General features: G+C 44.6%; 1 protein-coding gene across 3 annotated transcripts in view; it reads left to right on the top strand.

Moving 5' to 3' along the window:
• The window catches only part of HTR2C (5-hydroxytryptamine receptor 2C), a 142371-nt gene that overhangs the window by 79095 nt on the left and 50596 nt on the right, over positions 1-12680 (top strand). For 2 of the 3 annotated variants that reach the window (XM_065689415.1, XM_065689414.1), the window contains exon 4: positions 9473-9659. The gene's annotated coding sequence lies outside the window, so the exon portion shown is untranslated. Of the gene's footprint in view, positions 1-9472; positions 9660-10117; positions 10859-12680 lie in introns of those variants that run through there. The other variant, XR_010614812.1, reaches the window with a different exon arrangement.

Here is a 12680-nt window from a genome sequence, read left to right as displayed (position 1 = left end):
TTCAGCTCACTTCTTATCACACCTTTCCACAGGCTTTTCCTGGTTTATTCTTAGCTTCTTCTGACACCCCCAGATGACTGCAGAAAGATGGGCTATCTCCATTGCATAATGATTCAGCCAGCAGCACTCCTTTGCTTCTCTGGGCCAATACCAGCAGGAAAACCGCTGACCCTCACCTGGTTTTATTCCCAGCAATGCCATTGACCCGTGGTGCTCTGTAACCTTGTTGGGGATTCTTCCATAAACCAGTGATTTATTACAAGGAGAGGCAGAGGCTGTCAGAGAAAATAGCTTCAGCCTCTGTGAGTTATTTGCATCCATTTGGCAATCTGCTCTTACCCTCAGCTGAACACCCGGTGTTCCAGCATCTGCATTGCTAACAGGTATGAAGTAAAAGCTAGGACATTAAAGGAGATGTGTGACCATATTAGGTGCTTAGAGAGATGACCACTGCAACTCATTCTTACATGCACTGATTTTGTAACTGGTACTTTGTACAGACAAGGCAGACTGGGAGCGGATTCTCCCTGTCTGACCTCTTTCTGGGTTTGGGGGAATCTTTAGCTTCTTTTATACTAAGCTTTTTTTATAATCTTAGCTTCTTTTATGCTTCAGATTCACTCATGCTTTTGGATAGAGGAGGGTGGAGTGAGGAGAAGTCCTATCATTTCTCCCAAGTAACAAGAGATAGGACAAGTGAAAACTGCTTCAAGCTGCACTAAGGGAGGTTTAAGCTGGATATTGGGAAGAATTTATCCACCTAAAGGATGCTCAGGCACTGGAACAGGCTGCCCAGGGCAGTGCTGGAGTCGCCATCCCTGCAAGTGTTCGCACACCATGCAGTCGAGGCCCTCAGTGCCATGGGTTAGTGGTGGCCTTGGCAATGGTTGGACGTGATGAACTTTAAACTCTTTCCAACCTGGTTGATTCTGATTCTATTCTTTATTGAATGTATCGGGGTCCATTCCTTGCCATTGCCACGTGGTAGGAGGAGACATGAGGCTGTTCTACCTCATGCCAAAGCAGCTGGTAGCTACATGAAGCATGACACTAGAAAACAGCCTGCTCAATCATGGGAAAGTACTGAAGGCTCCGTCTTCAGACCTTGCAAAATGCCTTTAGCTTGCCATTGTGAAAACATGAGGTGATGTCTCCGGTGGTTCTCGCACGGTTGTTTTGGCTTTGTATTGCCACACAGCAGGGAGGTGTTCTGGGGACTGAGCCGGTGTCTTCGCTGTGGCTTGGTGGAGTGGCTCCCAGGGCCAATCACAAACGAGATCTGGCTGAACTTACACAACTCCATCACCCACCGCCGTTCTTTAGCTCTTGGTAAAACGAGGTTTTCGTGTGGAAATCCGAGCTGCTGTGGTTGCAATTGGTAAGAAGGAAAAAAGGACTCCTGGGCTAGGGGCAGACAGCTCCCTGTGGCGTTTGCCATGAGGACATCTGTGCTGCAATGGGAGAGTGCTCAATACTTAAGGTTGCGTTTAATATCCTGCTCGGTGACCTTTTGTAAGACAGCTGAGAGTGCTAATGCCCAGGGTGGTTTGTGGAAGGATACATGCTTTTAATCAGCTTCCCAATAGTAGGATAATAAAAGCAATAATCCTTTTAGTATTCTGCTACTATAATCTCTATCTACGTTTTCCAAGGTCACTAAAGCAGTAGGCAATGGGGAAGATAAGCTTCCAAGGAGTTGAACTGTAGAGCAGTGAAAAATATCACACCCAGCAGGATGGGTTGTTCTCCAGCTTCCAGCCTGTGGTGAGGGAGTTGAACCATGCAGAGAACAGACTGAGTGGTTCCCCAGGGCACTGGTCGCAACAGATTTCCACTACAGCGTGAGCTTCATCTTGTGGTCTCCAAGCATCATTTGTTACATTCAGACGGAGAATTTGGACTTTTCCCTCTTGTCAGGAGACCAAATCCTTTGGCCCTGGGGAGGGAGCGAAATTACAGATTTGGGGTTGTGATTCGCCTTGGCTTCAGTCAGCTTGTTTAGGTTCTTTGAGACAACAAAATCACCCCACGCACCCCACAAAACCCTGTCATCTGCTGCGTGTCCTGATTTCTGGTCGTGAGATGTTTAGCATAGTGAGTTGGGTGCGCAGCAAGAAGGTGTCATTGAAATGTCCAAAGAGTGCTTCTGTTCTCAGCTGTGGTGAACTCCACCCTGTGTAACAGGCATGCATTTTTGCCTCTACTTCATTAGACTGTATGCAAGCACCAGATCTGGCTGTTTGCATATTAAAGCAGCGTGATTGAGTTGCCCATTTCTTCTCTTGTGGGCTGTTGGCGTTAGCGTGTCTGCTGGGTCAGTCCAGAGCTCCATCCAGCACAGTGTCTTGTTTCCAGCACTAACTCCGGCAGGCCTAGCACTGCGCCGAGGGCAAGCACACAGCCCTGTAGTCTCCCAGGCTCCAGCAGTTTCTGCCTGGGGACTCCCTCAGTCGGATCTGCCTCACAGCCCTGAATGGATTTTTCCCCTCTCATTAATTTAATTGTTTATTCAGCTCTAAAATGTAGTATTCACAGCACTGCGTGGCAAGGAGTCCAATGGTTTTAACAGGGCATTTTCTGAAGAAGGATTGGAGGGTTTCTGTAGGTTACTGGAGGATTTCTCCTGTTGACCACTGTGTCACTGGTATTGGCTACTCCTGGCTTCTCATGGGAAATATAAACCACAGTTTCATACGGACAGTTATTTATTGGATTTCCTAGAGAGCAAAACGTATTCTTTGGGCAGTCAGTAGTATGCTGCTGCCACAAGCTTAATAGTTCACATCACATAGAACTTCTAGGTGTTTTAAGTATGGGGGATGCAACTTCTGCCTATATAGATGTCTTTTGAATGCACCTCTTGTTTAGTGGTGTTCTATGCTATTGAGCAAGAAACTTTATTCTCCTGCATAGAAAATGCACTGCATTTTTGGTTAGGCCTTGATTTGTTCTTTTTTGATGTTGCTTTAAATAGAACAAGCAAGTTTTACCCTGGAATACTAAGTAATTATTTACTATAGATGTTTTGCTTAATTAAAAGATGTAGCCAAGTACCAATTTGTAGTGCAAGATGTATTTTGATTGCCGAAGCCTTGCGCTGCCTTTACAGCAGAGCTCTTCTCCATACCAAGGTTCTGTCCCTGTGCGCTTCCCATGGAGCTCTAGAGGCAGTTTTGGCCAAAGGCCTCCCTGTGGTGGGCAGGGGGTGAATGAGCATTGTAACGAACGTGTGTATTTACAGAGGTGATGGAGAAACGAGGAACAGTGGTCATAGATTATACGCAGCAGAGTCAAACAGGACTTTCTCATGCCAGAAGGAACAAGGTGCTCTAATCTGAACTTTTCACTTCACATAAACTATAAAAGTTAATCCCTTGTGGTTCCAGCCCCAGAAGGGTTTTATTTCAGGCGCTGGCCCTGTGTCTTTCCTCTCTATAGCATTGCCATCGGTGTTAAAGCAGTTTTATTGCATCCTATGGCATGGCAGTGGTTTTGGTTTGTGGGCCATGCTGTAAACTTGCAAGACAAAATGTTGACAGCCTTAATGTGTTTTGGAACAAATGCATTTCCTGAGGTACGACGTGTTCCACCTTATCCTTTAGTTAATAGATCAATACTGCCTCAGGTAGAGACGCTTGGGCTTGAGCCTCTTGGTTGTTGCTTTCAATTTGAATTCAGTTGTGAGCATTGAAGAAACTGTCTCAGACATTACAGTTGCTTTCAATTCACAACTCAAATGCTCCATGACCCGTCACATGTTTTTCAGATTCAGGCTGCTGAAATTCAGGCATCTAGCTTAGTCTGTGTCAGGCAGCTGTAGAGAATATCTTTCCATGTTGGCTGCATAGGACAGCAGTGATATTCAGGTTACATTGAAGCTGCGTAAGATGAATTGAGCTCTTCTGCTCAGCTAACTGCTGAGCATCCACCTGCTCTTGAGAGGAGTGGTCCTGCTTGGGATCCCCCACCCTGCCTTCACAGCTGGATGTTCCCAGCACTTCTCTTGCATTAATCCTGCCTTTCCTGAACCCATTAGGGAACTAATTCAACTCGGTTATTAGACAGTGAATATCACAGCTGAAAAAGAAGAAGGAAGGAAGGGGAAGAGAAAGGAAGTAAAGGGAAGGGGTGGAATTGAAAAGAGCTGGGCTGGTAAACTGATACAGCTTCTAAATGATGAATTTCAGGCAGGATGAATAACCAGTCTAAAACATGCCTGAAGCTGTCCCCCAGTTATCTGATGGAACAGCACTGAAGCATGGAAGTTCTGTGAAATACATTCCAGACTATCTTAATTTTATCATCTCCCTCTGTTTTCTGCCTTTCTGTTACTACTTCCAGCCTCGCAAACAGAGTGGTTATCAGAAAGGTCCAGCTGATGTGGAAGGGTGAGCTTTGCTCTTGTCCCTGAGCAAAAAGCTTGGACACTTCAAGTGTAACAGTCCAGGCTTTCTGTGGTGGGAAGCCAGGCATGGCCCCCGCTGGGGCACGTTGGTTGCTCGGCTGCAGAGCTCCGATTTTATTTCCAAGACAGTTGGTCTTGATTTCTCTGCTTGTGAATTGCCTGTCAGTGTGTTTACCCGTGTTACGCAGCCATTGTGTGGCTGAAAGGCTGCCTGAGAGTCTGCAGATAATTGAGTTGCTGTGTAAGAACTTGGAATGGAGTCCTGCTAAATTAGCTGTCAGCCTTTCTGTAGAAGTATTCCTGCGAAGATACATCCATATACTGGTGTCTTAAAGATGCTTTGAAATACGGTCAGGCGAATTGGTTCACTTAAAGAAAGAACATGTCTAAATTACAGTCCCATTTCTCTCTGTATTTGACACAAGCTCATTTCTAAGACTGCAAAGCCAAAAGAAACCCAGGCCGTGGTGTTCTCCATTTTGCTCTTTCTTCCTCTCCATTTTGGCAGCTTGCATGCCACTGGCTGGGTGTGTGAGAGGGAAGTTGGCAGCATTGGCCATGGGACACCTTAAAGCCTGGTTTAAAGCAAGACTTACTGAGGATCTTGTTGGGAGCCTTCTTCAGCGTGACTCTCCACCCTGCTGTGCTGCTCACCAGGGATATCTTGGGTCCAACCAACCCACGGGTCATGAAGACGTGGGGATGAGCTGGTTAGCCTGTTGGTCTGCAGCGGTGACTGATCGCTGCGTTCCTGGGTACAATCTGAGCTTTGGGGAAGGTTCCTTGGGACAGTTCCCCGGTTTTGTTTGTGACTGAAATGCAGCCCCTTTTTCTTTCAGTGTTTGGCAGGAGGTGAAGCAACTGTGCTATTCTGGCTGCCCTCTGACAGCTTCTCACAAGGATACTGGGACTTGAGACAAGCATGAATCAATTGGCTTCTCAGAAAAATTCTGGGAACTGGCTCTCTGCCACTCTGCCTGGAAATGGGACAAGCCCAACGTCATCGCTCTGTTCTCCTTCACTTTGCTCAAACGCCCCTGAATCCTCGGCTAGAAAAATGGTCCACAGAGCCAAGCCAACCAGCAGGGTGTTTCTGTTGTCAATAGTGACTGAAAGAACCAAAGTACTTGGCTTTGCTTGGTGATGAAGCAGAGAAATCGGGGTTGAACAGTCGGGATAATCTGTAATGAGCAAGTGATGTGATTTTTTTGCCTCGGGAGGAGCTCGTGCCCTGGTAGGAGTGATGCACAGCAGCGGGGCAAGGCTGGAGACTCCCAGGCTAACAGCACAAGCTGCTGCCTCTGAAGCCAAGGAGCTTTGCTCCCCAGTTGCACACTGTGCCTGCTCGCTCCCTGCAGAGCTGCGTCAGAGTTAGGAAACCCATAGGGATGGATGGATGTTGCTTCCAAGAAGTCATATCGGAAGATGTTCTTGTGGTTATTTAGTCTGCCTTCCCATGTGTGGAAGATCAGAACACGTAGGGGCAGGTGACAGATGCTGCCGATGCTGTCCTTTGGCTCCTGTGACATTCCTGTCTCTGGAGCTAAACTCGGACAGCTGAAGGTCTCTGTGTCTTTCAGTACCACAGCTTTTGTCTTGATTGACAAGATTATGTTCATGTTTCGTAGCATTTTTGACAATCCAAACCCAGGCTTGTTTCAGCATCGGCTCCGGAATGTTAAAATGCTTTAGTTTGATTTTGCAAGGTCTGTTATACTCAATAACACAATTTGCTACTTCCATTCTTGTTTAATTAATTTTAAATTAAAAGGAAATGTCTAAAATTAAACACGTTCTTGTCAATTTAAGATTACTTCTTAATAATAATATATTTGGACTTTGAACAGAGATTAAAGTTTAGTACATTAGTTCCTTTTAGGCAGCTTAACATTTTTAATAGAGAGAAAAATCTGTCTTATGTAACTAAGCCTATAATTCTAAACGAAACTGATTTAGCTGATCTGATAAATTATTAGTGAAATTGGAAATTAGATAAATTCTGGTTCGGTAGCATCTAGTTTTAGAACGTGATTGTAAGGAAACGTGAATGGGAAGAGGATGGAAGAGTATCTGTTGGTAATGCAACAGTTAGAGAGGACGGAAGTAATTTAGTCAAGATTTAAGACTACCTCAACTGACAGGACTCAATTTTTTCCCACAATGAAACATGAAACAGTGCTGAAGATGTCCCTGTTAGAAAACAAGGATCATCACAGCTCCTATGAGGATCATGAACGTATTGAATAAACTTGGATGAATCAGTAACTTTTATTGAGTAAGAAATAATAAGTTTATCTAATTTACTGCTCTCAGGAGTTTCATCTGGGGTTTATGGGATTGCAGGGTAGAAGTAGTGGGAGTGGGATGAGGCACATGAACTGAAGCAGAGCAAAAGGTGAAGGGAAAGATGATCCCATGCACTGCAAAGAAGAAACCTCAAAACTGAGCACTAATTTGTCTTAGTTTGATCTCTCTGGTACAACACATACTGTAGTTACGTAGCTGTTTGCTATGAGGTGGTGCTAACGCTTCTTCCATAGGCAGGAGTTTCAGCTTGTTTGTGGGCAGCTGGTGGTTTCCGAAGAATTGGCTCATTTCTGCTCCTAAAAATACATTAAATACTTTCTTCATCTTACTCTTTGGTGCAGCAGAATCGCCCCATCTGTGAAGTGTAGGAATTGCAGGACCCAGGGGACAATGTGGCTGGGAGGGGTTGGTCTGTGCTAAGGAAATGACTGGGAATCTCGTGCGAAGCACCAGAAGGACTCCAGTTGTTAAAGATTTGAACAAGTTCTGGATGCACAGAAAACTCTTACCCGCTGCAGACCAGCATCTCTGCTGGTTTGGAGATGTTGTGTTTTCAGTGCCTGTGTTCCACACACCGCTGTGGCTTAGATAGCAGAGAAGAATGTTTGCTCTCTACCTGCTTGGGAACTTCTTTCTTGCTGTCAATGGTGGGGTGGGTCCCTAGGTAATAAGCATGGGTCCTCCCTACCATCTCTGTGCCCCACAAAAGGCTTACATGTATGGTGGTTATTCCATTCTCTGGTACGTTTTAGTGAGCAACCAGAGCTTGTGCACATGTGGAACAGAGCTTTAGGTGCCAAAACAGATTCTGGGCATGCCAAAATGATTGCACTGGGTTACAGGAGTCTCTGAGGCCCAGCTGGAGGTGAGGGATTGCGGGATGAATTCAGTAAGACATCCTGAAAGTCCTTGAAAGAAGAGGTCAGAGATGCCATTGACTTAAGAGCTGTGAGAAGCTGGGTGTAGCTCTTGTTTGTGGTGTTTGCATAAGTTACATATGGCTGAATTTTTTGTCCTCTGCTTTGTATCTAGCGTACGATGAGTAGTTTCCTCCATCTGTAGTGAGACACTGCATTGTCATTGTAATGATTCATTGGTCTGTACACAGTTTATCATCCTGAAACCAACTTCTGGAAGATGCTGGGTATGTTTCCAGGATGCGAACTAGCTCTGTGGGCAATTAGAGGTTGGGGTCAGGACCATAGATAATACACTGCTGAAATGGTCAGTTCTATGTTGGTGAAATTCAGAAGAACTAGAAAGCAAATTAACAAAGAATAAAGACCCAACTGTTCAGTTGGACCCAACGTAGCCCCTAAATCTGTGTGAACAAATGTTGACGAGCAGAATTGGCCCATTTGGCTATACAATCTGTGCACTGTGTTCTTGATTTCCATAGCAGTAAATGTGAACAAAAAACTTGGTGTTCCAGTGTTATGTATGCAAACCCAAGCCCTGCATCTGTAGCATGTTTGGTGATGCATAGTGTCTGCTGGTGCACTGCCCAAACGTTAGACCGGCCTTTGAAAAGGCAACCAAAGAGGTTTGCTACAAAACTGCATTCAGGGTCCACAGTTCTGGTTTCACAAAGCAGAATCCCAGGACACTCAGTGTTCTCCTTCTGATACCTGCTTACTCCCTTCAGCACCACAACGCAGAACTGCCAATGTCTGGGAACCTCCAGACTGAGCTTACTTCTTCAGGCGTTAGTCCTTTAAGAGTAACTAGATTCAATGTAATAATAGACTTTCAAAGCCATTCCTGGGGATATTCCAGGCCAGGCTGGTTCTGAGCAACCTGGTCTACTTGAAGATGTCCCTGCTCAATGCAGAGGGTTGGACGAGATGAGCTTTGAAGGTCCCTTCCCACCCAAACTGTTCTGTGAAATCTTTTCCTTTTTCCTTCCTGGCAGGGTAGGTGGGTTTGTAAGGTTTTTAACGCAATCAAGAAAGAACATTCTCAAGGCATCAAAAATAGGTAAATTGGCAATCGAGTTCCCCAGTGTGAAGTTCATTCCCAGCACTACTCTGATGTGGGAGTAGCATTTTGTTCAACTTCAAGCTGTTCTGCCAAGTTCGGTTTTATGGGTGTGCAAAAAATCCTGGAGATTCTTGAGTCTTCTTAGGCTGAAAATCCAAACCAATGTTGTTTCCATTTCTGAGCCCTGTCTGCTTCCATCCCAGCTGCAAATCAAGTCAGGGATGAAGAAGCTGCTTTCATACTTCAGGAGAATGCCAGCTTGGATTTATGCCTAGTACAAGGGTAAAAGGGCAGAGCATTTTCTAACTAAGATTGCCACTCTCTAGTGCACAGTGTTATGGTTGATTCGCTTCATATAAAAAGAACATAATATAGTTCATTTCATTTTGTAGTTATCAGAAAATACTCGGAGAAGTGACCCTACCGGGTTATGATTTTCTGCCAGTGACTCACACAACCCGGTCCCTGGGCTGAGTGTTCTTGAGGATCATCTTTGTGCAAGATGGAAAAATCTCAGTCACTGCTTTCAGCAGCAGTTAAATAAGCTCCATCTTGAGCAGCTTGGAAGCAATCAACTGTGGTGAACGGAGCTCAGCTACAGGCTCCATCCTACGCGAGGCGCTGACCCAACGCCATACAGACTTCTAGCTATGCTGTTGTGCTCCAGGGACTGTTAAGTTAAGAAACACTTCCCTTTGTACAAAAACTGTGTGAGTGATATATGCCAAAATGATACACAGATTGTCACGTATTTGGGCTTTAATATGTTCTGTTTTCCAGGGAAAGCATCAATTACCAGTAGATTGACAGCCAGTGCACCTTGGGCACTGATGTCTGCAGTCCCAGCCCCGCCACAGAATCAGGCAGCAGCAGATCAACACAGGTTAAACAAGCTTTTGGGAGGTTGTGAGGACTCTCCCTTAGCTGAACCATAACCAGCAGCATCACGTGAAAACAAAATGATCAGGTAATTATTAGAGAACAAGAACATTGTTGGGCTGACTGGGCTATACACCAAGGGGCTGTCAATCATGGTTATTATGAAGAGCAGAGCATTTAGAGGCTGTCAGTCATACCTGCTTGTCAAAGCAGAAGGACTTCAGGAGTAATGTAACGCCTGACTTTACTAAATGCAGAAATAACAAAAGCCCCTGAGTCTTGTGCAGGCTGCTATTACAGGTTATGTAGAAGTTCTTGCATAAGTTTATGCCTTTATTCATCTGCAAATATCTTCTGACACTGGGAACTTGGAAGGGTTTATTTTTCAGCCAGCTCCTTTGTATCACTGATTGTTTTTAAGGCTGCTTAAATGTGTCAAATCTGGAAACAAAAAAGGAACTTTTGTTCCATTCCTTTGCTGTGAAGCAAAAATCTGGGGGGTTGGTATGCAAGTAACAAACATTTGAGCCTGATCATCCTAAACAGATGCAGAGAGACCTGCCCCGAGTCATCCAGCAAGCTGCTAGCACATCCAGAGGTGGAAGATACATCTCTTTGATGTTCCAAGGAGTTTCGTAGGTGGACATGGACCACGCCGCCTCCCCCGGTAGCATGCCCATGTACCGCAGCAATAGGCATCATCTCGCCAAAGCACTCACGCAACTGGTAGTTAATTCAGTGAATTTTAAAAGCAAATGTTAATAATTAAACTCAAGTGGTTAATGAGTTCCTAGAGAAAAGATCAAATTATACTCTTCAAACATGGAGTTAGAATTTTGTCTGATTGGAAGAAATATGTTTTTCCCATGAGGGGCAGTTGCTGAAGTGACAGTTTGGAGACTGTTGTGACAGCATTTGCAGAGATGGGTGCCAGCCAAAGAACAGAGCTTTTTTAGTATCTCTGGTAGCATAGTAGTTTCTTTTGAAAGCATAATTATGTTGCATTCTTTGCACAGTTCATTAGGAAAAGAAAAACAAAGAACTTGTATTCCATGTGGTTGATGTTCACACGTTTTTATCTTAGCATGATAGAAGAAGCTGTTAGATCCAGAGAGGAGCATGGTGTCTCTCTCTCTCTTTCCCTGCTAGCCTAATAACATAGCTAGTGCTAGGTGGGAAACAGCTTTCCTGCCCACAACTGTTATTCAGGAGTCCATTTTTTTCCCTGTGTGAAATCTCAGAAAGTGTAAAAAATAAATGTAAACTATAAATCTCAGCAGGAACTAATCTTGGGCCAATTTGAGTCGTTCTGAGGCCTCGAAATGTTTGATTTCTGACTAATTTTTAATATAGCTTTTTTTTTTTTTTGTTGCTGCTATTTTAAGTATAAAAAGGAAGAAATGGCTTTAAACTTTGGGATTGTTTTTGTTTGCAGACTGTAAAAGTGAAATTTCCCCAACGTTTTCCCACAGGGCTCTCTGTGGAGGAACGCGTCCAAACTGTTCCCCACAAAAGAAGTTTCTGTTCACTTCACACATCTTTTTTTGCATGAAAAAAAGAGTTTTGTGGAACTGTTCCCAAGCAGCTCTGGCAATAAATATCCTCTTCATTGCATCCTACCATTTGCAAGCAAAACAAGTAAACAGGATTTCTGCAGAGCCAGAATTTATCAAAAGTGTCAAGATAAAGCAGATTCATTTTCTTGGAGCATGTGTAAGGCAGTCGTTAAGGCACGAGAGCAGAGGAGAGAATAAGTAATCTTTACTGGCCATTAAAGAGACCTTGCAGAACTGAACCATCTCATACTTCCAGAAGCTAGCAATTACTTTTCACACTGGTTTAATCCCTTTATAGTAAGGAGAAAGCCTAATACCTGTAACCTACCTCCCAATAACTATAATCTACCTGATACCAACACATCCTGTTGAATCACTTATAAATGGCTTAAATCCCATTTCTGTTTAGTGACAGCCTAAACTGCCCTGCTACGGTAGGAAATTGGCATTGGAGCCAATTTGTAGGACACTAGGACATCCAAGGGTCAAGGCAGGGGGTGGAACGGGTGAGCTTTAAGGTCCCTTCCTGCCCAAACCAGTCTGGGGTTCTGTGCTGCTTCAACCTGTTCAGGCTATTTGCAGCATCCCCCTTGGGGCAGAGGGAGCCCTTTCAGCGTGCAGGAGCGTACAGTGGGGATGTTCCCTTGCGATACGTGTTTTTCCGCCTGTAACTCTAAGCTATGAGATGTGAAGACAAATTACAGCAGCTGTGCCACGTGTCTTTGGGAAAGAACCTCATGGTACCCAAGATGCAGCTGTCACTGGAAAAGGAAGCATGGAAGATTCTGTTTGCAGTCATGTAGGAAGATGGGGCTCAGCTCTGAAGTCTGCCCAAACCTTCTTGCAGGCAGGAAGGTCCTTTCCCAAATAACAGGGATTTGAGGCAGAAATGGTGATAGGGGTAAAAGAGATTATTACTGAGTTATTTATTACTGACAAATGGATTGAGACAGAAACCGTGTGTGGATTATATATGTATGTTTATGCATATGTATATGTGTGTGTATATATATATATGTATACACACACAAAGTGTTTATTTCCCTCTAACCCGAGCTGTACAGTGGTAAATTGGAAAGCAGTGTCAGTTTTCAGTGGCAAGCCATTCTGGTAGGGCCCAGGCAGGATGTGTTCATAGATCCCCCAAAACATTGCAGATCCTGGTATTCTGTGGAAGACCTCCCAAACACCAGAAAAATATCTCCTACAATAAGGGCTATGCCTGGCACAGAGGGATCCCCTGATGGTTTGTTGCTCTTGCTGCATTAGCTCTGCAAGCGAGGCATGGTGAAGCATAGGGAAAGGGAGGAAGAGGCTTAAGTGCACAGCTGCAGTTACTCAAAAATCAGGCTAAAGCTGATAGAAATCAGCGCACCCGGCACACCTGGGTATCTGTGGCTTGGTTTTGATAGCACTGTGTGAAGCACACACACTTCATGCTGCCTGTGTTGATAAAGAGATCATCTAAAGAACGTTCATCCAAGCAAGAAGAGGTGCGAGGATGTCTGAGAAGTCCTCCATGTCCTTGTCTGGAAGAGTTGTTTAGGATTATA

Source organism: Lathamus discolor, chromosome 9 (assembly GCF_037157495.1).
Source record: "Lathamus discolor isolate bLatDis1 chromosome 9, bLatDis1.hap1, whole genome shotgun sequence".
NCBI classification, from domain to species: Eukaryota; Metazoa; Chordata; class Aves; order Psittaciformes; family Psittacidae; genus Lathamus; species Lathamus discolor.
The sequence above is the reverse complement of the archived record's forward strand: the minus strand, read 5'-3'. Positions and strand labels throughout refer to the sequence as shown.